General features: G+C 38.9%; 1 long non-coding RNA gene across 1 annotated transcript in view; it reads left to right on the top strand.

Annotated features, from left to right (window-relative positions):
• Positions 1-22,721, top strand: part of LOC125964677 (uncharacterized) — a 112,786-nt gene that overhangs the window by 39,242 nt on the left and 50,823 nt on the right. The window lies entirely within an intron of this gene.

The raw sequence follows: 22,721 nt of genomic DNA, 5'->3' as shown, positions 1-22,721 counted from the left end.
AGAAAATCATTGCCAAGACCAGTATAAGGAGCTTTTACCCTATGTTTTCTTCTAGAAGTTTTATGATTCCAGGTCTTATATTTTCTTTAATCCATTTTGAGTTGGTTTTTGTTCATGGTGTAAGATAAGGGGCCAATTTCATTCTTCTGCACATGTGTATACACTTTGCTCAGCACTATTTCTTGAAGGCTATCCTTTTGTCATTGTATACTTTTGGTACCTTTGTTGAAAATTAGTTGACTGTATATGCACAGGTTTATTTCTGGGCTCTTGATTCTGTTCCATTGGTCTATGTGTCTGTTTTTATGACAGTACCATACTATTTTGATTACTATAACTTAGTAACGTAATTTGAAATCAGGAAGTGTGATGCTTCCAACTCTGTTCTTCTTTCACAAGATTAATTTGGCTATTTGGAGACTTCTATGGTTCTATATAAATTTTAGAATTTTTTTTTTTATTTCTGTGAAAGATGCAATTGGAATTATGGTAGTAATCACATTGAATCTTTATATCTCTTTGGGTAGTATAAATTTTTTAACAATATTAATCCTTCCAATACATGAAAGTGGGATATCTTTCCATTTATTTGTGACTTCGTCAATTTCTTTCCTCAGTGTTTATAGTTTTCAGTGTACATATCTTTCACCTCCTTGATTAAATTTATTTCTAAGTATATTATTCTTTTTGATGCTGTTGTTAATTTTAGCATGATGTGTCTCATTGTATGGTCTAGTTGTGAATCCCTCTAAATAACATGGAGAAGAAATGATAAAGAATGACTTGAATCTTATCCATTTTCTTAGGTTGCCTTTATAATTCTTCCTCCAGGAACCCTTCCATCTGCAAGCTGGATATGATTTCTTTTTCCTCTGAGTTCTGTTTTGTTAAGAGCAGTGTTGCTCTAACGTTCATGTGCCTTTGAATTACCTGGAAAATGTGTTAAAATGCAGCAGATCTAGGGTGGGATCTCTGATTCTCCATTGCTATAAAGCTCCCAGGTGATGCTGATATTGCTGGTCCATAAACCACCCACTGAGTATAGCAAGAGTTTTTGGAGCACTGGCCACTTCTTGCCTGTATTGCAATTACTTGTTTGTGCGTCTGACTTCCTCAGTTGGATTGTAGTAATTTTATTGATGATCTGATTGTAGTTTCTACAGTTACTTCTCAAGAATTTCTCTAACCAATCTAAACAGACATTCAGTGACTCTCTATCACCTAAGCTTGTTTTAATCGCCTAACAGGACTTATCCCCTTTGTTTGTCTACTCCCTTTATTATAAAGTAAGAGCGTGATCCTTTCAGCTGGAACACAAGCATATTACCTGGCATAGAGTCAGTACTTGGTAAATATGGCTTATGGAAGTGATGAGCAAACTTTTTTTTCTTACTTCCAAGTTTATCTCCCTTATATATAATGGCAGATACAACCACAATGGAGTAACTGTGATGGCTTTCTGTATTAAAGTTCATCATTTTCTGTAATTCATAGGCACTATAGGAAGGCAGTTAGACTGAATTGAAGGTTGCTAACAAGACAGTTTTAAACAAAAAGCCTTTGTGTATCAGTGTGAGTGTGTGTAAGTATAAAATATATATAATATAAAAATATAAAATAAATAATACATGTTTTCCTTTTCCCAGTTGGGTCCCTATTCCACCTTCCCACCTGTGATTTTTTTTTGAGATTCTTGATTAGAATCAGGTAAAGAACAATCTCTTTCCTGGGCAGCAAAAACCCAGTATTGATTTTTCTTTATTGACCAATCATACATTGCAGTATAAATATTTATGATGGTGGCACATAATAAAAAAATAAGTTAAATACCACAGAGGAAAATGAAATGTAAATGGGAAAGGATTTCTCGTGGGTAATACATCACTTTATAATCTTACGTTACTCTGAGAAGCACCCAAAGGCTTTCTAGGATCAATGCTCAGATTACAAGACCTCCATCATCACAAACAGACATTTGCAATTTGGTCTCGTGTCCTCTTGGGGATCACTCACATCAGGTTTATTTGGCGATTTAGCAAGTGAAATACAATATATATGCAAAACGCTTCTAAAGTGGCCAGGTGTTTAAATGGAACTCTTCTAATATCTTGGAGCATTTTTGTAGATTCCCCAAATGTCAGAGTTGAAAGGAGCCATAGAGATGATTATTCCAAGCCTCTCATTTTATGGTGAGAGGAACTGAGGTGCAGAGAGGAAAAAAGCTGGCCTCAGGTCGCACAGCATGCTGCTAGATGAACAAGAATTTCACGCAGCTCCTACTTCAGCTGTTTCTCCCGATCGTGTCTCCTCCATTAATTCTGGAGAAGGAAGGTTTGGGGAAGGTAGGCAGGGATGCAGTAGGAGTCGAGTGTGGGCAGGTCAGCTTAAATACTCAGCCAGACAGTTTTAAAATCTCAAAGGACACAGCAAGCAGCAGCTCATTCTCTTCTGGAATTATTACTGACTTGGTTAGAATTTATGGAGACAGCCATTTGTTTTGACATCAGTTTCTCTTTTATTTACCTCAGAAGGATGGTGACTGATACTGAAAGGTTTTGAGGTCAAAAAGGTCCTTAAGTGTTAGTGACAAAGATCTTTAAGGAAAGGTGAATCCTCCCCAACACCCTCTTCCCCATTCTTCAGTCTCCTTGAGGCAAGTAGTTTCCATTTTTGTAGACACAGATCATTTTTTGATAATTCAGAATGCTGGAAGATGGGAAACCCCAATAAATAGCATGGACAGAATTAGAGATAATTAACATACAATGTGTGTGTGTGTGTTTGAATGTGAACAATATTAGTAAAATAAAATTTATTTTGTACAGCTAAAAATAAACTATGCATTTATCTTCTATACTACAATTTATAGGAAAGAGAAAAAGAGCATAGGATTTTCAGTCTGTACCTTTGCCCTTCTTATTAACCTTCAGTCTCTTCACAGTGATTGTAGTAGGAGGTGTACAATGTCTCTCTTTGTCATTAACCACCCAGGCACACTTACTGAATAGGACTCCCAGACTGCAAATGGGTATGAAAAGACCTCAGTGAGAGAACACTAAGGATCAGACATACATCTAGACTGGGTAGATATTTCAACCTCCTTATTCAAAACTGCTGTATTTGTCCTCAGATAGAAATGCCTTTTCAGTGAAGTATATGTGTGTGTGTGTGTGTGTGTGTATATATATATATATATATATACACACACACACACATATATGTATGTATATGTATGTTTTTTGGTTTTTGTTTTAAGGAAAGGACAGGAGGAAGTAACAGCTGCTTTCATGCATTGAAAATGCAGCTATTCAGAGTAACTTGAGTATTCATACCAGATCAGCGATCCGATGCAGTTTGAGATTTGACAGAATTCCCTCAATAGCTCTAAAACCAGAGTCCGGATGATGAGAAGGGTACCTGATGTTTGAATTGCCTCTGCAACTACATTTTTTAGCTCTTTCAAATTGCTGCTTGCTAATATTTACAGTTCTCTGCAGCCATAATGTACCACCACGGGATTTGGGAGGAGATCAAAGAAGCAGGAAAGAAATTGCTATTCCCAAATTCTTACCAGTAAAAGATCGGTGCATGTCAAGTAGCTTTTAATGTCCACAAACCCAGTTCGGTATATACACAAGGCCATCTCCATTAGCAAAGCCTACACTTTCTTCATCTAAAATCTGTTTAACTCCAAAGAGGAAAGAAACTCTGCTGTGAATCTTAATAGTCCTAGACATTAGCCTTCAAAGGAACTTCTTAACTTTTCAAGTCCTTTTCACATTGGTTACAAGATACAAGTGTGCCTTTTGTTAAGAAAACTTGCTCTACATAAACCCCTACTTTTACTTAAATAATTGAGGTAGGTGCAGGAAAATAGAATATCTCAAAGGAAGGATTCTTCACTTCTGAAATAAGTCTTGACAAGGTGCAGAACAGCATGTATAGCACATGTTACCTCTTATCTAAGATCCACATATGCACATACATAAAAATAGAAGAATAAGCAAATTAAAGCAGTTATCTATAGGGAGGAGGAGGGAGACAGGTAAAGGTTAAAATAAAATCTAACTTTGTCTGAATATATCTCATTTTGTAAACAGGACTTTGGAGCCATGTAAATATTTTAAATATTTTTTTTAAATCAGAAATAAAAATGGCAATCCATAAAAATCAAATAACAATCCACCAAAAAGTAAAATGTAACAAATGGATCTGTGTGTTAAGTCAGTGACTTAGCTACACATGGAAGACTCATTTTAATTGACTATAAATAGGATAATGTGGTAACATATACCAAGGAGAACATGAACTGCCAAAACAGTCTTGCTTGCAAAAATGATATTGATAGTAATAATATTGGCCTCCTTATTCCCATACTATTATCTTATAGTTGTATAAAGCAAGTAAGTATTTAAAAATCAATATTTTTTCAGCAGATGAGATAAAAATTTAAAATCAAGATGTTAACCAAACCACAAATTGTCTACATGTGGTTGGAAATAGAAAAATATTTTCTCTTAAAAATATATATATTTCCTAGCTCTGTCCACTGAAAATACTGAGAAGCAATGTCCGATCCATAATGACTAGCAGTGACGATCACTGTTAGTTCCCAGATGGTGTTGTTTCAAAATGCGATTTCCCACCAAAAAAAGAAAAAGTGTACCTTGGAGAAATAATTAATTCCCCAGGTCTCGGGTCAGGAACATGAGAGGAGCCTGGGACATCTTATCACACTAGATGGGTAGGCTGGGGGTGGGTGGGAGGGAGGTCCAAGATGGAGGGGATAGAGGTATACATAGAGCTGATTCACTTCATTGTAAAGCAGAAACTAACACAACATTGTAAAGCAATTATACTCCAATTAAAAAAAAAAAAAGGTCTATCAATGAATGACATTGGATCAAAAGGACTCATGAGCTGCCATTGGCCAAAAATAGAACATTTGGGCCACAAAGAGAATAATAAATGAAATAGATTTAAACATATAAAATATTTTATAATCCATGAGCTCATAAAGATATTTTTAAACAAAAATCCCAAACTCATTTATTGCCTTTATAAGTGTCAGCTTACTCTGAAAACTGTTAAACATGCGGAAAGAATCAAGCATTAATGTATCTTTCCTATAAGAACTGTACCTCACGTATCCAAACAATGTGAAAAGAAAAGCTTTCTTTATAGACCATGTACAGCTATTAAACACAGGAGTAAAAAGAAATCAACGTTTTAGCCCCTTTCATGAAATGATGAACGATCATCAATGGATTCTCAAACCTTCGGTAAAAAGCTGATAAGGAAGTTTAAAACAGATGGATCCAGCTGAAAACACCTGAATGTACTGATCACTCTTAACATCACTGGAAGAGACATTATCAGACATTAATTTTCTTCTGATGTGATGCAACAGAAACTATAGAATACCTCCATAAAGTCTTCTTGCCTAAGAATTAAAGTAAAACTTATTAGTTCATAGAAAATACAGGACCAGAGTAAGATATGAAGCAAGAGTGCAGTCTAAAAATCCAGAATAAGGAAAATTCTGTGGGAGCAAAGTGCGAGTTTCTTCAACAAATAAGTTATACACAGGCTCCCATGTATGGGCACACACGTACACACAGAGGGATGGGGAAACTGTAAATTAAAATAAATTCAAGAAACATATTAATTGTTTTAGGTATTGTTTGGATCTTGCTTTGAAAAAATATGGTAAAATGATATTTATTAAACAGGGAAATTTGAACATTGTGTATTTGGTAATGTTAAGGGGAAAATTGGTGTAATCTTAGTATCATGGTTATATTTTTAAAAACAGTTCTTAACTTTAGACATACATAAGTATTTTTGTGTGAGATATATAGTATATTAGCAAGATTCTAAAACTTGTTAAAGCTGAGAACTCTTTATACTAATCTTTCAATTTGTGTATATATTTGACTATTTCCATGATAAAAAGTTTTTAAAATGCGAAAATAAGACTTAACACAGATTCTTTAAAATATTAAACTACTTTAGGTTATTAGTACATTTTTGAAAGCAAATGAGAGAAACCCACTCAAACTAGTTTAACGGGGCGGGGGGGAAGGAAATATATGTGTTTATATTCCTGAAAATTCCAGAGATGGAGCTGTCTCAGAAACTCTGAAGATTCAAATGTCTAGATGTTCCATTTCTTCCCCTTCTCTCTCCCCATCTCCCTCTTCCCCTCCCGCAGTATCTCCATCCCTCCTGTGCAGCTCATCCCCTTTCTCTCCTCTAGACTCCACCTCGTACAAGTATTACACAATCCTAGTTCAGCCACCCCTGGAAAAAAAGAGAGGAGCTCTCTCCCAGTGAAGGTCTTACTGGTTTCTGGTACAGAAAGTTGAGTTGACTTGATCACGCTCCCCAGTCACGGCCCAATCGCCTCTAGTCCATTTAAGGACCCTCACTAGTTTACTTTATCCTAATTTATCTCTCTTTCATCCCTAATCCCTACTAGCATTTATGTCCCCTGATCCTCAGCAAAAATACTGATTCAAAGTTTTAGTTATATATCCTTTTGTCTATGAGTAACTTTATAAAATACTTATTGTGGTTTTGAATGCATATATACATGGCTGTATATCTCATCTGAAACTAATCTTTTTGCCTTTAAAACTATATATTTTTAAAAAATAACTAATTTTATTGGGGTCTGTTTACATACGGTAAAACACACAGATCTTAAGCATATAGTTAAATAAGTTTGACAAATGTATATTTCCATGTAATGGACACGCTGATCAAAATATAGAACATTTCCATCTCCCCAGAAAGTTTCCTTCTGTCCCTTTATAGTAAATCCCCAGTTAGATGCAACCACTGTTCTGATTTCTATCACCAAAAATTATTTTGCATGTTCAGTGAACTTCATAAGCATGGAATCATAAAGTATGTACCCTCTTCTGTCTGGCTTTTTTTATTCAACTTACTATCTGTGAGATCCATCCAAGTTTTGGCATATATTAGTACTTTTAAAATTATTTTACTGCCAACTCATATTCCACAATAAGGATATAACAATATGTTTTAAAGATAAGTATGTGTGTATCTAGTCATTTGCTTCTCGCTGCTTCACAGTATTCTGCAATATGCATCTTCCATATTTGACTCATCCAGTCCCCTGGTCATGAGCTCTTAGGTTGTCTTCCATAAACTGCTAGCCCAAATAATGCTGTGACAAACAACCTTGAGTGTATTCCCTTTGAGAGCTGTGTGATAGTTCTCTGGAGCTTATAAGCATCCTTAATTTCATTAAGAACTGTTGCACTGTAGAATGCTCACATCAGTTTACATTCCCTTCATCAGTGTTCACAGGCACCGTTTCCCAATATGATGGCCGTGTATAGCATCACAGTAAGGCAAGTAATGTTAACCAACTTTCAATATTTAGAGCAGCGCTTTCCAATAGAAAGTTTTGTGATGATGGAAATAGTCTGTATCTTCATTGTCCAAAACAGTAGCTCCTAGCAACACATGGTTATTGAGCACTTGAAATGTGGCTAATGTGACTGAGGAACTTCATTTTCAACTTTATGAAATTGTAATTAATTTAAATGTAAATTAAATAGCCACATGTGGCTAGTGGGTACCATATTGAACAGTGCAGATTTAGAGTCAACCAGGATGATGAGATTGGACTCAGTTTTTGAGTCTAGTTGGAAGTCCCTGGAAAGGGATTCAAGGGAATGACATGGTACAATTTGTGTCTTAGAAAGATCATTCCAGCTGTGGGAAGGCATAGGTGGAATGGGGTTCAATAGAAGTCAGGAAATATTGGTTGGGATGATATTATAGTGACCTTAGCTTAAAAAGATGGTGGCTTATGTAAGAGCAGTGGAGACTGAGAGAACAGAGAGAATCAAGAGCTTAGGTGGAAGCACTGACCGGACTTGGAAACTGACTTGAAATAGTAGATTCAAAAAAAAAAAAAAAAAAAGGAATAAGCAGCAAATTTCAAGTTCCTTGCATACACAATAAGATACATGGCTGTACATAGTTTCTGATGAAGAAGGTCCCAGAAAATTCACATGGAAAATCACCCATCAGCCAGGAGTGGTGACGGAAATTTAGTCAAGGTCCTTTGAGTCGTGGGAAGATTGTGGAGCCAGATTGTCTCCGGGTCTGGAACCCCATCTGTTACTGCTCTGGTTTCACCAAGGCTCATGCCCAAGGTCACCTGGATCCATCCCATACCATCTTTTGCTCAGTCATAGGCTGACAGAGTTCAGCACAAGAGGAATGAAACGACCTGGAGAAATCTGTAAATATCTGGAAGCTCTGAGGTTGACACAGAAGGAAAAGTCTGGGAACTGATATGCATCCATTGTTTAATGTTGCAGGCAATTAGAGATCACAGGAGCAGCTGCTATGGTTAAACTGTTAAAAACTCCAAAGTAAGTGAAACAGAACATATGGGATAGGTTTTATCTCCAAAATACTGCTTTGAGGATAATATTGACATAATTTGCCTATCACATTTTCCCCCTTTGAAATGATTTGTATAACATTTCCTAGAAATAGGCTCCATATGTGTGTTAGCAATTGGTGGAAGAAACTCAAGCTCATTGAAGGAGAGCCAGCTACGAGAGGAGTCATGAATCTACCACTGGAGCCAGGCAGCATTGCTCTTCCTGGAAAAGGTAGATTGTCAACAGAAAGTCAGTAAAGGGAAAAGGAGCTAGGAAATGGACAGTCAATGAGTCCTTTCTGTATGCTAACCACTGTATGATAATACTTCCTAGGTATTTATTAACAGCTCCATTTTATAGATCTGAAAACAGAGACTTAAACAGAGGAGGCAGTTTGCTCAAAGTCAGACAGATAGAGAGCGCCAGATCTGGAATCCAGACCAGCCTTATTTGACTAAAAAATAAACTTTAGACAAAAAATCTGCCTCTGGATCTGGACAAGCGTAGTGATTCCCAAAGTATTATCTCTGGACTCGGAGCATAGACCTCACCTGAGAATATTCTATGAATATGAATCAGTTCGGACCTACTGAATCAAAAATGCTGAGGGTGAAGCCCAGAAATCTGTTTGAACAAGCCCTCTGGGTAATTCTGATGCCCACTACTGCTTTGGAATCACTGGATAAGTTGGTATTTCATCAATTATATAAGAGGCAGTTACTCTGGAAGGTTACAGTCTGAGGAGGATGTATCTGGGAGGATACAAAGAAATATAACACATGTTTTCTACACAAAGAGTAATTTTAAAACTTTTGGGGAAACATACATTACTGAAACAACTCAGTTTAGTGGAAAGTATGCTAGGTAATTTTGAAAACTTGTTTCCAGTCCCAGATCTGATACTAATATGCAGGTTGGCTTTGGACAAACCATTTAACTGCTATGTATTTCCTTTTAATCCCAATTAAAATGATAATAGTGGTGGTGGTAATGGTACATTTTCAAGGCCCTTAAGCATTTATAATGCCTTTATTTTAGAGGTAGGCAGGACAGTGATTAGCCAAAAATGAAAGGTGTTTACTTAGAAAATCTCCAATATTCCTTACAGCTTGACTTTCTAGTAGACTTCTCATATTAGTACACCGAAAATATACAGAATAATAGATGGCTAAGTCAATGGTTCTCAAACATGATTGAACTTCAGAATCACCAAGGAGCTTAACAGAAAGTAAAAAACATCCAGGCCTCTCTCCCCAGAGCAATACAGTCTGCTCACATCCCTTATATGTGGCATATAGGGAGAGAAAGAGGTGATTAATGGCCTTTGGGTGATTCTAGCATGCTTCTAAAGTTGAGAATTATGGCTCTAAGTATTCAGTAAATCTAAATGAAGGAGAAGTCCAGGTGGTCAACAGTAATTTGGGTCTAGCCACCCATTTTCAGTGACTGTCCATCATCTATGGGGAAAATCTAGTTTACTTAGCCTGGAATTAAAAGTCTTCTATGCTTTACTTCCTGAGTACATTTCCTGCTTCTGTTCCATTAATCACTTCCATAAACCTTTGCTTTAGCCAAATGAGACTACTTGCTCTTCTCCAGCTATTCCTAGATGACACATCCTCTCTAGTTTTAATAGTTTTATTTCCTATGCCTGCTTTCGTCTATTGAAAGAATATCCTTCCTCCACAGCACAATTCATGTGTTGTATCCTTCATAAAGCCTTCCTTGTGTCGTCAACTGGTGAGCATCTCCCCTTCCTCTGATGGCATGTCCCATTCTGGACGCTGTATCTTTTTAGAATGTTGTCGACTGCACAGGTATAAACCAGCACTCTCCTGAACAAACTGTAATACATATTCACCTTAGTGCTAAAGGGAAAAATCAAAATACCAGACTCTTGAACCACAAGCATTATTTTGCATCTGAGTTACTTTTCAAATAGGCAGCTCCATGTAAGGAGCTCTAGGGCAGGGCACAGAGGGATTTGTGTGTTTAACGATGGATGATCATTTCTTTAAAGCAAGAACAGTTGAAAAAAACATAGAATACTGTCGACTGCAGAACAGAATGCCTTGTCTCAGATAGTTTCAATCATAAAGACGATGCACCTCAATCCTGAGTTAGGACAGCTGCAGGTCAGTTCATCGAATAGCTCAACAATATCATAAAAGACACAGGCCCTTTCCACCTTCCGCATCTTCCATCCTAGCTCTGGTTCCCTTGGTAAATCTAAAACAGCCACCACAGTTCTGTCACTTACAGACATGACTATGTCCAGTGGGTGAAAAGAGCTTTTGTTGACGTTGGTTTCTTTTTAAGAACAAGGGAATCTTTCCAAGAATCTGACCATCAGACTTTTTCTCATGTTTCACTGGCCAACATTATGTCACATGCTCATTCCTAAACCATTCACTGGCAAGGGGAGTGCAGTTTCTGGGACTGGCTCATTGAAGCACATGTTTAGTAGAAGGATTTCCTGAACAAAACTGGACTGCTCTTAGAAAGGAGGAGTCATGGGTGTTGATGAATGGTGCTTGACTAAGCTGCTAATCCTTCTCTGGAGCAAGTAAGCCCTTTCAATGTATATTACAGTTGTCTGTTCCCATGTTTAATCTCCTATTAAACTTAAGTCTCCTTGAGGACAGGTTTTTGTTTTATGTTTAAAGGCATGAGCTTTGGAGTCAGACAAACCTGGGTTGAAATTAATGTGACAAACTCATTCCAGTTTGCCCCAGACTTTCCTGATTTTAGCATCCAAAGTCACGTATCCAGAGAAACCCCTTAATCCCAGGTAAACCACGACAGTTGGTCACCCTAGCTGAAATCTCATCTCTACCATGTACTAGCTGCACAATCTGGAAGTCACTTATTTAATCCCTCCACGTTCCGTTCAAGAAGTACTCCCTGAATGCCCACCATGTGCCACACACTGTTTCAGAAAGTCCGCCTTGTTTTTCTGACCACCTTGGCACTAACTCTCTGCTTTCCCGCAATCGTGCTAAGGTTGCCCCGCGATTGCCTCGTGTGTGACCCTCTCTCTGCACTGCATCACTCAGAGATGATGTCAGAGGAAGCCTGGCCATCTGACGAATGGGGCTTGGGAAATCCCCAGCAGTTTTCAGACACTGTTTCTGGCTTGAAAAACAAAAACACCCGCAAAACAGCCAAGGGTCCCAATCTACTCAGGGAACATGCTGTCCTCTCCTGTTTGCAGGGCCATTTCTTGGACAAGCAGTGGCTCTGTTTGCTGGACTTTTGGCCCCGTGCAGTCACTGTGAGGCAAGGCACATCTCACACAAACAGGCCAGTGAAATGAGGTAATTGCGGCTTTCGATGAATGCTATTTCTGTCTCCTGGGCTATGCTGGCTGGGATGTGAAGAGCGAGAGCTAGTCTATCAGACATGTTACAGCTCTCCTCACAGAGTGGAGATAGATAACCCAGGAGTGGGAAAGCCGCCTCCTGTTTCTCCTCCTAATGATGAGTGAATACTGCACACATGCACCATTTTCAAACAAGACCTGCTCCATGTTGGAAATCCCTTCCAAATGCCAGAACTTTTCCATTTGGGCATCGAGTCTGTCCTTAAGTGTGATTTAATAGAGCTGTACTGAACATACCATGTGCCAAGCATGTTATAGATGCCATTCATTTCCTCTTCACAAGGACCCTCAGAAACAGATACAATTAGTATCCGAGCTGTAGAGAGGAGCAAAGTATGACTCAGAATGATGAGGCCCCCTGTCACAGCACTAGCATGTGCAAGGCCAGCGTGAGCACGCAAGTCTACTCTTTCCATAGCTAGAGCTGTTCCACTGCACCACTGTTAATTTTAGCCATTTGTGTTGGATTTTTGTCCCCTGAAATGTATTTCATCCTTTCATGCTACTTCGAAATGGGAAATAGAATAACGAGATTTCTTTCTAACACTTTTCACGGCCACATTCTGTACCAAAGTACAGTGACAACTTCGACTGCTTGACCTAGAACCCAATTTTTTCACATTCGATTGTTTGTTTGTTTGGGCTGTGTTTTTTTGTTTTGTTTTTGTTCCTTTTATCTTCACTCAGGTATTCAGTTTCCCGCCACTTGTTGAGGTTGTTGATGGATCTACTCCTCAGATTCCCTTACCACCATTCCTCATTGAATGTTTAGTTTTGGTTGTTTTAATAAATCAACCAAAGAGTCACACAGAAGTAAGTTGTTATATAAAGTGTAAATAAGCTCTCCTCTGGAACCCAAGGGACTATTTTATGGTTAAAAGATGGAGACTTGGTTTAGTAGGCACTTTTGGTTATCTAGAGAAAGATGCTTCTGGTTAAGACTATTCGGTGAAACTATTATTCAACATAGTTTTGGAAGTTTTAGCCATGGCAATTGCAGAAGAAAAAGAAATAAAAGGAATCCAAATCGGAAAAGAAGTAAAACTGTCACTGTTTGCAGATGACATACATAGAAAATCCTAAAGATGCCACCAGAAAACTACTAGAGCTAATCAATGAATTTGGTAAAGTAGCAGGATACAAAATTAATACACAGAAGTCTCTTGCATTCCTATATACTAACAGCAAAAATTCAGAAAGAGAAATTAAGGAAACACTCCCATTTACCACTGCAACAAAAAGAATAAAATACCTAGGAATAAACCTACCTAAGGAGACAAAAGACCTGTATGCAGGAAACTATAAGACACTGATGAAAGAAATTAAAGATGATACAAACAGATGGAGAAATATACCATGTTCTTGGATTGGAAGAACCAACATTGTGAAAATGACTATACTGCCCAAGGCAATCTACAGATTCAATGTAATCTGTCAAATTACCAGTGGTATTTTTCACAGAGCTACAACAAGAAATTTTACAGTTTGTATGGAAACACAAAAGACCCTGAATAGCCGAAGCAATCTTGAGAAAGAAAAACAGAGCTGGAGGAATCAGGCTCCCTGACTTCAGACTGTACTACAAAGCTACAGTAATCAAGACAGTATGGTACTCGCACAAAAACAGAAATATAGATCAATGGAACAGCATAGAAAGTCCAGAGATAAACCCACACACATATGGTCACCTTATCTCTGACAAAGGAGGCAAGAGTATACAATGGAGAAAAGACAGCCTCTTCAATAAGTGGTGCTGGGAAGACTGGACAACTACATGTAAAAGAATGAAATTAGAACACTCCCTAACACCATACACAAAAATAAACTCAAAATGGATTAAAGACCTAAAAGTAAGGCCAGACACTATAAAACTCTTAGAGGAAAACATAGGCAGAACACTCTAGGACATAAATCACAGCAAGATCCTTTTTGACCCACCTCCTAGAGTAATGGAAATAAAAACAAAAATAAACAAATGGGGCCTAATGAAACTTAAAAGCCTTTGCACAGCAAAGGAAACCATAAACAAGAGGAAAAGACAACCCTCAGAATGGGAGAAAATATTTGCAAATGAAGCAACTGACAAAGGATTAATCTCCAAAATATACAAGCAGCTCATGCAGCTCAATATCAAAGAAACAAACAACCCAATCCAAAAATGGGCAGAAGACCTAATTAGACATTTCTCCAAAGAAGATGTGCAGATTGCCAAAAAACACATGAAAAGATGCTCGACATCACTAATCATGAGAGAAATGCAAATGAAAACCACAATGAGGTATCACCTCACACCAGTCAGAATGGCCATCATCAAAAACTCTGCAAACAATAAATGCTGGAGAGGGTGTGGAGAAAAGGGAACCCTCTTGCACTGTTGGTGGGAATGTAAATTAATATAGCCACTATGGAGAACAGTATGGAGATTCCTTAAAAAACTAAAAATAGAACTACCATATGACCCAGCAATCCCACTACTGGGCATATACCCTGAGAAAACCATAATTCAAAAAGATAAATGTACTCTAGTGTTCATTGCAGCACTATTTACAGGACATGGAAGCAACCTAAATGTCCATCAATAGATGAATGGATAAAGATGAGGCACATATATACAATGGAATATTACTCAGCCATAAAAAGAAATGAAATTGAGTTATTTGTAGTGAGGTGAATGGACCTAGAGTCTGTCATACAGAGTGAAGTTAAGTCAGAAGGAGAAAAACAAATACTGTATGCTAACGCATATATTATGGAATCTAAAAAAACGGTACTGATGAACCTAGTGGCAGGGCAGGAATAAAGACGCAGACATAGAGAATGGACTTGAGGACACAGTGAGGGAAGGGGAAGCTGGGCCGAAGTGAGAGAGTAGCACTGACATATATACACTGCCAAATATAAAATAGACAGCTAGTGGGAAGCTGCTGCATAGCACAGGGAGATTAACTCAATGCTTTGTGACCACCTAGAGCGGTGGGATAGGGAGGGTGGGAGGGAGGTGCTAGAGGGAGGGGATATGGGGATATATGTGTACATACAGGTGATTCACTTTGTTATACAGGAGAAACTAACAACATTGTAAAGCAATTACACTCCAGTAAAGTTTTGAAAAAGAAGAACGTTTGATGAAGAATGGGCTTTTTGGAATGAGCATGCTAGAGCCAACTCCATCATATTCTGACTGAGAGAACTTTGGCATCCATCTAGCCTTCCAAGATTCAGTTTCCTTATCAGAAATATGGCAAATACGTATGTGATTTTTGCACATATAACAAGATATAATGTATGAGGAAGAATTCAACAAAATGTCTGATGCCTTGTGCAAGCTCTGTCTATGACAGCTATGCCTTATTATTGAGAATTGCTATTTATATCTTTATGTCAGCTACTCAGAGCCTTTCATTGCCTATCCATAGGTCATGCACTGTGTTAGAAATTGTTATTTTTGAATAAGTGAGATATTGTGCTTATAAATGTATCTGCATTTTCATAGCACCATTTCCATAAAGACATCCCATGCTCTTTCTCGTCCAAGGAGAGGTGGAGATGGCCATTGTGCCATCAGTTATGGTATCTGGATGACTTGAGTTCAAGCTTCAAGCTTCAGACATGCTCAGGATTCAGTCTCTAATCCTTTGCCACGTTGCTCTTTTCCCCTCACTTCTCTTCTCTCTTCTATTCCTCAGCTTCACTGATTTTCCAATAGTGAGCAATTTATGAATCTCTTTTATTTCCTGACTTTTTCTAACCATGTCCTCAGGGTCTCACCTTCCACTGTGAGGAGTTAATCAGGGTACTTTAATAGACAAACATTTCCCACCCCAGGAGGGATTTTCTTGCCAACTGTTTGGTTAATGTATATATTTCTTCCCTCTACAATTAGAAGGATGTACATAATTCAAGAGGTTACTAACTACCTGAGCCACATTAAGAGGCAGGTGGGGAAGTTAGAGAGGGCTTCACTAAGCATATATTATTTGAGCTATTTGAGCTGAACCTTGAAGGATGAGATAACCAGGTAGTCAGCCCTAGGTCACTGCTCCCCTCAGGGCTATTTCAGGCCGCAATGAGATAGACCCAATTAGGTGAGCTCCCAGCATGCTCAGAGGGAACATTCACCACCAGCAAGGACCATTAGAGTTAATAGAAGTTGCAGACTCAGTGAAGGGCTCATGAAGGGTGAGGAAGGGACGTGCTCCTGGATGTTTGCCCTGAGTTGGAAAACAGTGTTGTGTGTTCATTAAAACAACATCAAAACAAAAGATCCTCTGGGAAGTCCTGGTAACCAAGGTCATCAGTATTAAGAAAGCAGAGCCCTAGTCCCTGGGCAGATGTTCTGTCGTGAAAAAGCCTCATTTAGAAGTATTGATGAATTGATCTATATCGGGATTTTTTTGTCTGTTTTTTTTAATGTTTAAAACACTGGTGGTATGTTTACATAATTGGAAGGAGGAGGCGGGAAATGGAAGGAAAGCCACATGATTCTCTTGGAAAGTGCTTTTGGATGAGCAAAACAAGGGCAAAACCTTGGCAAGGAGGGTTTCGGGAGTTTTGCTCATAGAAGCACCAGACTAGGAGAAGGTTTTATATTTGGAGAGGATATCAAAGTAAATCTCAAGAGGTATAGCAGCTAAGGATGGACATATTCCTGTAAGTCTGGCATTGTATCCATGTCAGCCAAACAGCAGACGCTCTGCCTCCTCAGGTCCAGATTCCCTCTTACCCACCCAGTCACCCACACTTGTAAACGTCTGTATCATCTTCAACTCCCCTCATCCCTCCCCACTGTCACTCTAATCTCCTAGTTCTTTATCTCTCCTAAATACGTCTTTATTCCGTTGAATTCACTCTCCCTAGTGCTATTACCCGACACAAGTCACATTTATATTTTTGCTTTATTGCCCTGGTCATACCTTAAAGTTTGACTTGCATCCAGAGGATTCAAGCATCTTGTTAAATTGCAGATTCTGATTCAGTAGCTCTGGGATGAGGATTATGCATTTCTAAGAAACTCCCAAGTGATGTCTGTACTGTTGGTCGGAGAACTGCACTTAGAGTAGTGAGGTACTAGGGGCAGGACCAGGTCTTGAACCCTCCATAGCCCATGTTCCTACACTACCCCAGGCAACCTTCTAAAGGGTTTGGGGAGTAGACTTTTCTAGGGGACCCCAGAAGATGAAACAAGAGCTGCTGGATGGAATTAAAGCAAAATCTTGATTAACTGGAAGATGATTCTGACATCAAGAGCTGATGGACGATAATATGGGCTGTATTATGAGATGAGTACCCTCCATTATAAATATTCAAGCAAAGACCAAGGAGTATTTTCTAACATTTTACTAAGAACATTTCAAACATAAAAGTAGCAGGGATAGCACATGCCTCTGTCCTGGATTCTAAAATTAGCATCTTACTATACTTGCTTTATCCCATAACCATGCATCCATTCATCCCTTTGTTTACCTGACAGTGCAGTGTTGTTTTTTTATGCATTTCGAATTAAGTCGCAGACATCGATACACTTCCCTCTAAATATGTTAGCCTACATTCCTTTACTGAAGTTCAGTATTTGTTTCTTTTTCTGTGGGGTGAAATTCACATGCAGTGGGTGCGCAAATTTAAAGTGTACCATTTGATGAGGTTTGACAAATGCATATACCTGTGTGACCCAAACACCTATCAAGGTATAAAACAGTACCATCACACCAAAAAGATTTCTCATACCACTCCACAGTCAATCCTCACTTCTATCACCCTAAATGCAACCATTCTTCCAAACTGTTTTCACCACAGTTTAATTTTGCCTCTTCTAAGGTTTCACATCAGTGAGATTATAAAGTTCTCTTCTGTGTGAAGCTTCTTTCACAATAAATTTTTGAGTTTCACCTGCGTCATTACATGTATCTGTAATTTGTTCTTTCTCTTTTTTGCTGTTTTTAAAAATTTGAGATATGTATAATATACCAAAACTTACCCTTTTAAAGCGTACAAATCAGTGGTTTTTAGTGCGTTATGCAACCGTCACCACTCTCTAATTCCAGAACATTTTCATTGCCACCAAAAGAAATCCTGCACACCCAGTCCCCCTTTCCACCCCAGACTCTGGCAACTTTTATTCTACTTTACGTCTCTACGGATTTGCCTGTTCTAGACATTTCATATAGTACTCTATTGTATGCACTTATCACAGTTTATTTTTCCATTATCCTGTTGACATAAACCTGGGCTGTTTCCAGTTTTGAGCTGTTTTGAATAAAGCTTTTATGAATATTCATGTAAAAGGTGTTTTGTGGACATATGTTTTCATTTTCTTGGGACAGTGCCTATGATTAGGATTCCTGGGGGACAGTATTAGGTGTATGTTTAGTTCTATAAGAAACTGCAACAAATATTTCCAAAGTGGTCCTACCATTTTATATTTCCATGAACATTGTATGAACATTCCAGTTGCTCTACATGCTCAGCCACCTGGTGTTGTCATTTTTTTAAAAATTTGGGCTATTCTGGTGGGTCCAGCAATATTTAACAGGAATATAGTAGCAAGGATCCCCGTAGAATGAGGAGCTTGGACAAGGAGAATGTCTCCACAGAGCTCAGAGCTCCTGGGGATCCAATCCAGGTTACATGCATCCCTGTATTAGCTTTATATTGCTACCATAAAAAAATCTACCATGTACATAGTGAATTAAAACAGCACATATCTATTATCTCACTGTCCTCTAGGCCAGGAATCTGGGTAGACTCAGCTCTTTCTCTGTCTCAGTTCTCACAAGGCTGAAATCAAGTTGCCAGCTGGCTTGGGCTCGTATCAGGAGCCTACAAGGGAGAATTCATTTAGGTTGTCGGCAGAGTCCAGCTCCTTGAGGTTTTAGAGCTAACGTTCATATTTCCTTCCTGGCTGTCAGCTGGAGGCCACCTTTAGTTCTTCAGGGCCTCTTTTTAGCCCTCCCACCTGGCCCCCTCCTTCACAGAAACTAGTCTCATACTTGCAATCTCTCTGACTTACCCTTCTGCCACAACTCTTCTGCTTCTAACTGGAGAAATTTCTCTGCTTTGAAGAGCCCATGTCATTAAGGCCAACCTGGATAAATCAGGATAATCTTTCTATCTTAAAATCTGTAACCTTAATCACATCTACAAAGTCTCTTTTGCCATGTAAGGTAACATATTCACATGATCCAGGGATTAGGGCACGGACTTCTTTGGGGAGATGTTACTCTTCTACCACAGCTCCTCTAGGTGACTAATGCCCAGACCTCTGGTAGATGAAGAGGTTGGAATTTGGGCTTTCACTTCCCATAATCTGTTCCTGTTTCCCCCTCCATCAACATTTTGTCAACTCTGATTAAGTGCTTCTGGCATTTTATGTGACCCAATCAAGCACAATTTAATATGAGCTATTTCAATTTCTCTTGGTAGTTATGAGAGTGCTACTTCGTAAGATTGTTATAAGAATTCAATGGGTTAATCAATGCAAGTAAATGCATATGGGATAGTGCCTGCCACAAAGTAACTGCTCTATAAGCAGGAACTGTCATCCCAACTCTGCTAAGGAAACTTCATATGGGCAAGTCAAGTTGCCATTCCTCCCCAAGTCTTCCTTTGCATCACCACCCTTTTCCCTTTTCCCCTCTGCTCTCTGAGCTGAGACACAGACCTCTACATGCTGTATCAGTGAGGTCCCTTGCCCATTGATGTTCACTTGGATTTGGCCACTGGGAAGAACAGATAAGAGATTGAAGGGAAGGAGATGACTGAGACTGGGATTTTATTCTTCTGCTCCTTGTCAAGTCACATATGAGCAGTGGCTAGTCCTTCATCTAAAGCCCACAGCCCCTTTAAGAGGTCATCTCCTACAACAGTAGTCTGCTCTCTCTAGACTCCAGTAACACTGTTCCCTCTACTTGTCCCATCAGGCCTAAGGGTGCTAGTAGCTCCCCACTATTGCTAGCCTTGTGGTGCTGCACCATCTCTTGCTGGTTTCTCTGACCCTGCTCATGCCTTCATAAATCATCTCTTCATTAACCACTCCTGCATTATCCCTCTTATGTGTGCCAAGCTGATCCTGCCTGCAAAAAAATCGAGATGTATTGGATCATTTCTGTGGACCTTATCTATTTAGAATGTTGTAATTCCTTGGTTCTCAGAATGCATGAACTCTTTACAATTTGAAATTTATTGAGTGGTTAGTTTTGGTAGAAATGTTGAAGAACACAAAGAAGTAAAGACGCATCAAGAGTCTTTGAGACTCTTGCTCTTTCAATAATTCTTTCAAAAATATTTAATTGTGAACATGCCAAGGAGACATAAATGTCTTAGCCAGCTCTTAAGTCTTCTGATCACCTCCTTTAAAACAACCAATTTCCTTTTCCTCTGAAATATTATGTCAAAGAAAAAGAGACATATGATGAATATTTATATCCACCAGGTGCTTTAAACACATCTCTTCAACAATTCTTCCAGGAGCCCATAAGAGAAGGGATCACATCCTTTAATCAAATGAGGAAATTGAGGCTCATAGAGATAAAATAACTTATTTTTCCAAATTCATAATGCTAGTGAGAATTCAGATTCAGCTCTCTTTTCCTCAGTTCTGCAGCCTTTCCTTTAACTAGGTTGTCTTTAAGTCCTCAGCTATTAGGAGGAGGATTCAGTGACCCTTGCCTTAAAATCATTGTTGATGTGCAAAATCAGCAAGGGACCATGCACACGGATGCAGTTAAGATGGTTTGAATAAATGAATGAATGATTGAAGCAATCAACGGATGAATGAGCAAACAAATTTTTGCAGGGGAGTTTCACTTTCGTAAAGAAGTCAGAAGCAGACACAGATTGATACAAAAGGTGGCCAAAGCCAGGGGCTAGGATATTGGCTGGAACTCCTGGGTGGGAGTGTCTCTAGGAAGAGGAGGTACTTGATGTAAGCCGGGTTCCACAAGCCTCCACTGCTGCCCTTTGAGCTCTTTCCTACTGCCAGGCAGAGAATGGTCCCATGGAGGGGAATTACCCATGTTTTAGCCTTCTTCAGGATTACGTCTGTTGTTAGGTGGATCGACGAGTATTATGCATGTTGTTATATGGCTATGGAGAGAATGCCTGGACAAAGCACTGTTCTCACCTAGAATGATAGCATAGAGGAACAAAATCTGACTTCACCCCAGGAACGCAAGGAGTTTCCCAAAGGAAACAGTTCTCCCTTTCTGGGTAATGGCCATATTAAGAACATGCATTGTGTTTTCCATAGCTTATTATATTTAAGCTTCATAAGCGCTGTATGAAGCACGTATTATTTTTTTAAAACATCTTTATTGTAGTATAATTGCTTTACAATGGTGTCTTAGTATCTGCTTTATAACAAAGTGAATCGGCTATACATATACATATATCTCCATATTTCCTCCCTCTTGCAACTCCCTCCCACCCTCCTGGCTCAACCCTCTAGGTGGTCACAAAGCACCAAGCTGATCTCCCTGTCTATTCAGCGGCTTCCCACTAGCTATCTATTTTACATTTGGTAGTGTATATATGTCCATGCCACACTGTCATTTCGTCTGAACTTACACTTCCCTCTCCCCATGTCCTCAAGTCCATTCTCTACACCTGCATCTTTAAATATATATGTTAGCATATATATAAAAATATATATGTGTTAGCATACGGTATTTTTTTCCCTTTCTGACTTACTTCACTCTGTATGACAGTCTCGAGGTCCATCCACCTCACTACAAATAACTCAATTTCGTTTCTTTTTATGGCTGAGTAATATTCCATTGTATATATGTGCCACATCTTCTTTGTCCATTCATCTGTCAATGTACATTTAGGTTGCTTCCCTGTCCTGACTATTGTAAATAGAGCTGGAATGAATATTGTGGTACATGACTTTTTTTTTTTTTTTTTTTTTGCGGTACGCGGGCCTCTCACTGCTGTGGCCTCTCCCGCTGCGGAGCACAGCTCCGGACGCGCAGGCTCAGAGGCCATGGCTCACGGGCCCAGCCGCTCCGCAGCACGTGGGATCCTCCCAGACCGGGGCACGAACCCGAATCCCCTGCATCAGCAGGTGGACGCTCAACCACTGCGCCACCAGGGAAGCCCACGTGACTCTTTTTGAATTGTGGTTTTCTCAGGGTTTATGCCCAGTAGTGGGATTGCTGGGTCATCTGGTAGTTCTATTTTTAGTTTTTTTAAGGAACCTCCATACTGTTCTCCAGAGTGGCTGTATCAAATTACATCCCGACCAACAGTGCAAGAGGGTTCCCTGTTCTCCACACCCTCTCCATCATTTATTTTTTGTAGATTTTTTGATGATGGCCATTCTGGCTGGCGTGAGGTGATACCTCATTGCAGTTTTGATTTTCATTTCTCTAATGATTAGTGATGTTGAGCATCCTTTCATGTGTTTATTGGCCATCTGTATATCTTCTTTGAAGAGATGTCTATTTAAGTCTTCTGCCTATTTTTGGATTGAGTTGTTTGTTTTCTTGATATTGAGCTGCACTAGCTGCTAGTAAATTTTGGAGTTGAATCCTTTGTCAGATGCTTCATTTGCAAATATTTTCGCCCATTCTAAGGGTTGTCTTTTCCTCTTGTTTATGGTTTCATTTGCTGTGCAAAAGCTTTTAAGTTTCATTAGGCCCCATTTGTTTATTTTTGTTTTTATTTCCATTTCTCTAGGAGGTGGGTCAAAAAGAATCTTGCTGTGATTTATGCCACAGAGTGTTCTGCCTATGTTTTCCTCTAAGAGTTTAATAGTGTCTGCCCTTACATTTAGGTCTTTAATCCAATTTGAGTTTATTTTTGTGTATAGTATTAGGGAGTGTTCTAATTTCATTCTTCTACATGTAGCTGTCCAGTTTTCCCAACACCACTTATTGACGAGGCTATCTTTTCTCCATTGCTTATTCTTG

Source organism: Orcinus orca, chromosome 6, assembly GCF_937001465.1.
Source record: "Orcinus orca chromosome 6, mOrcOrc1.1, whole genome shotgun sequence".
Lineage (NCBI taxonomy): Eukaryota > Metazoa > Chordata > Mammalia > Artiodactyla > Delphinidae > Orcinus > Orcinus orca.
Note: the sequence above shows the minus strand (reverse complement) of the source record. Positions and strands in the feature narration are given on the sequence as shown.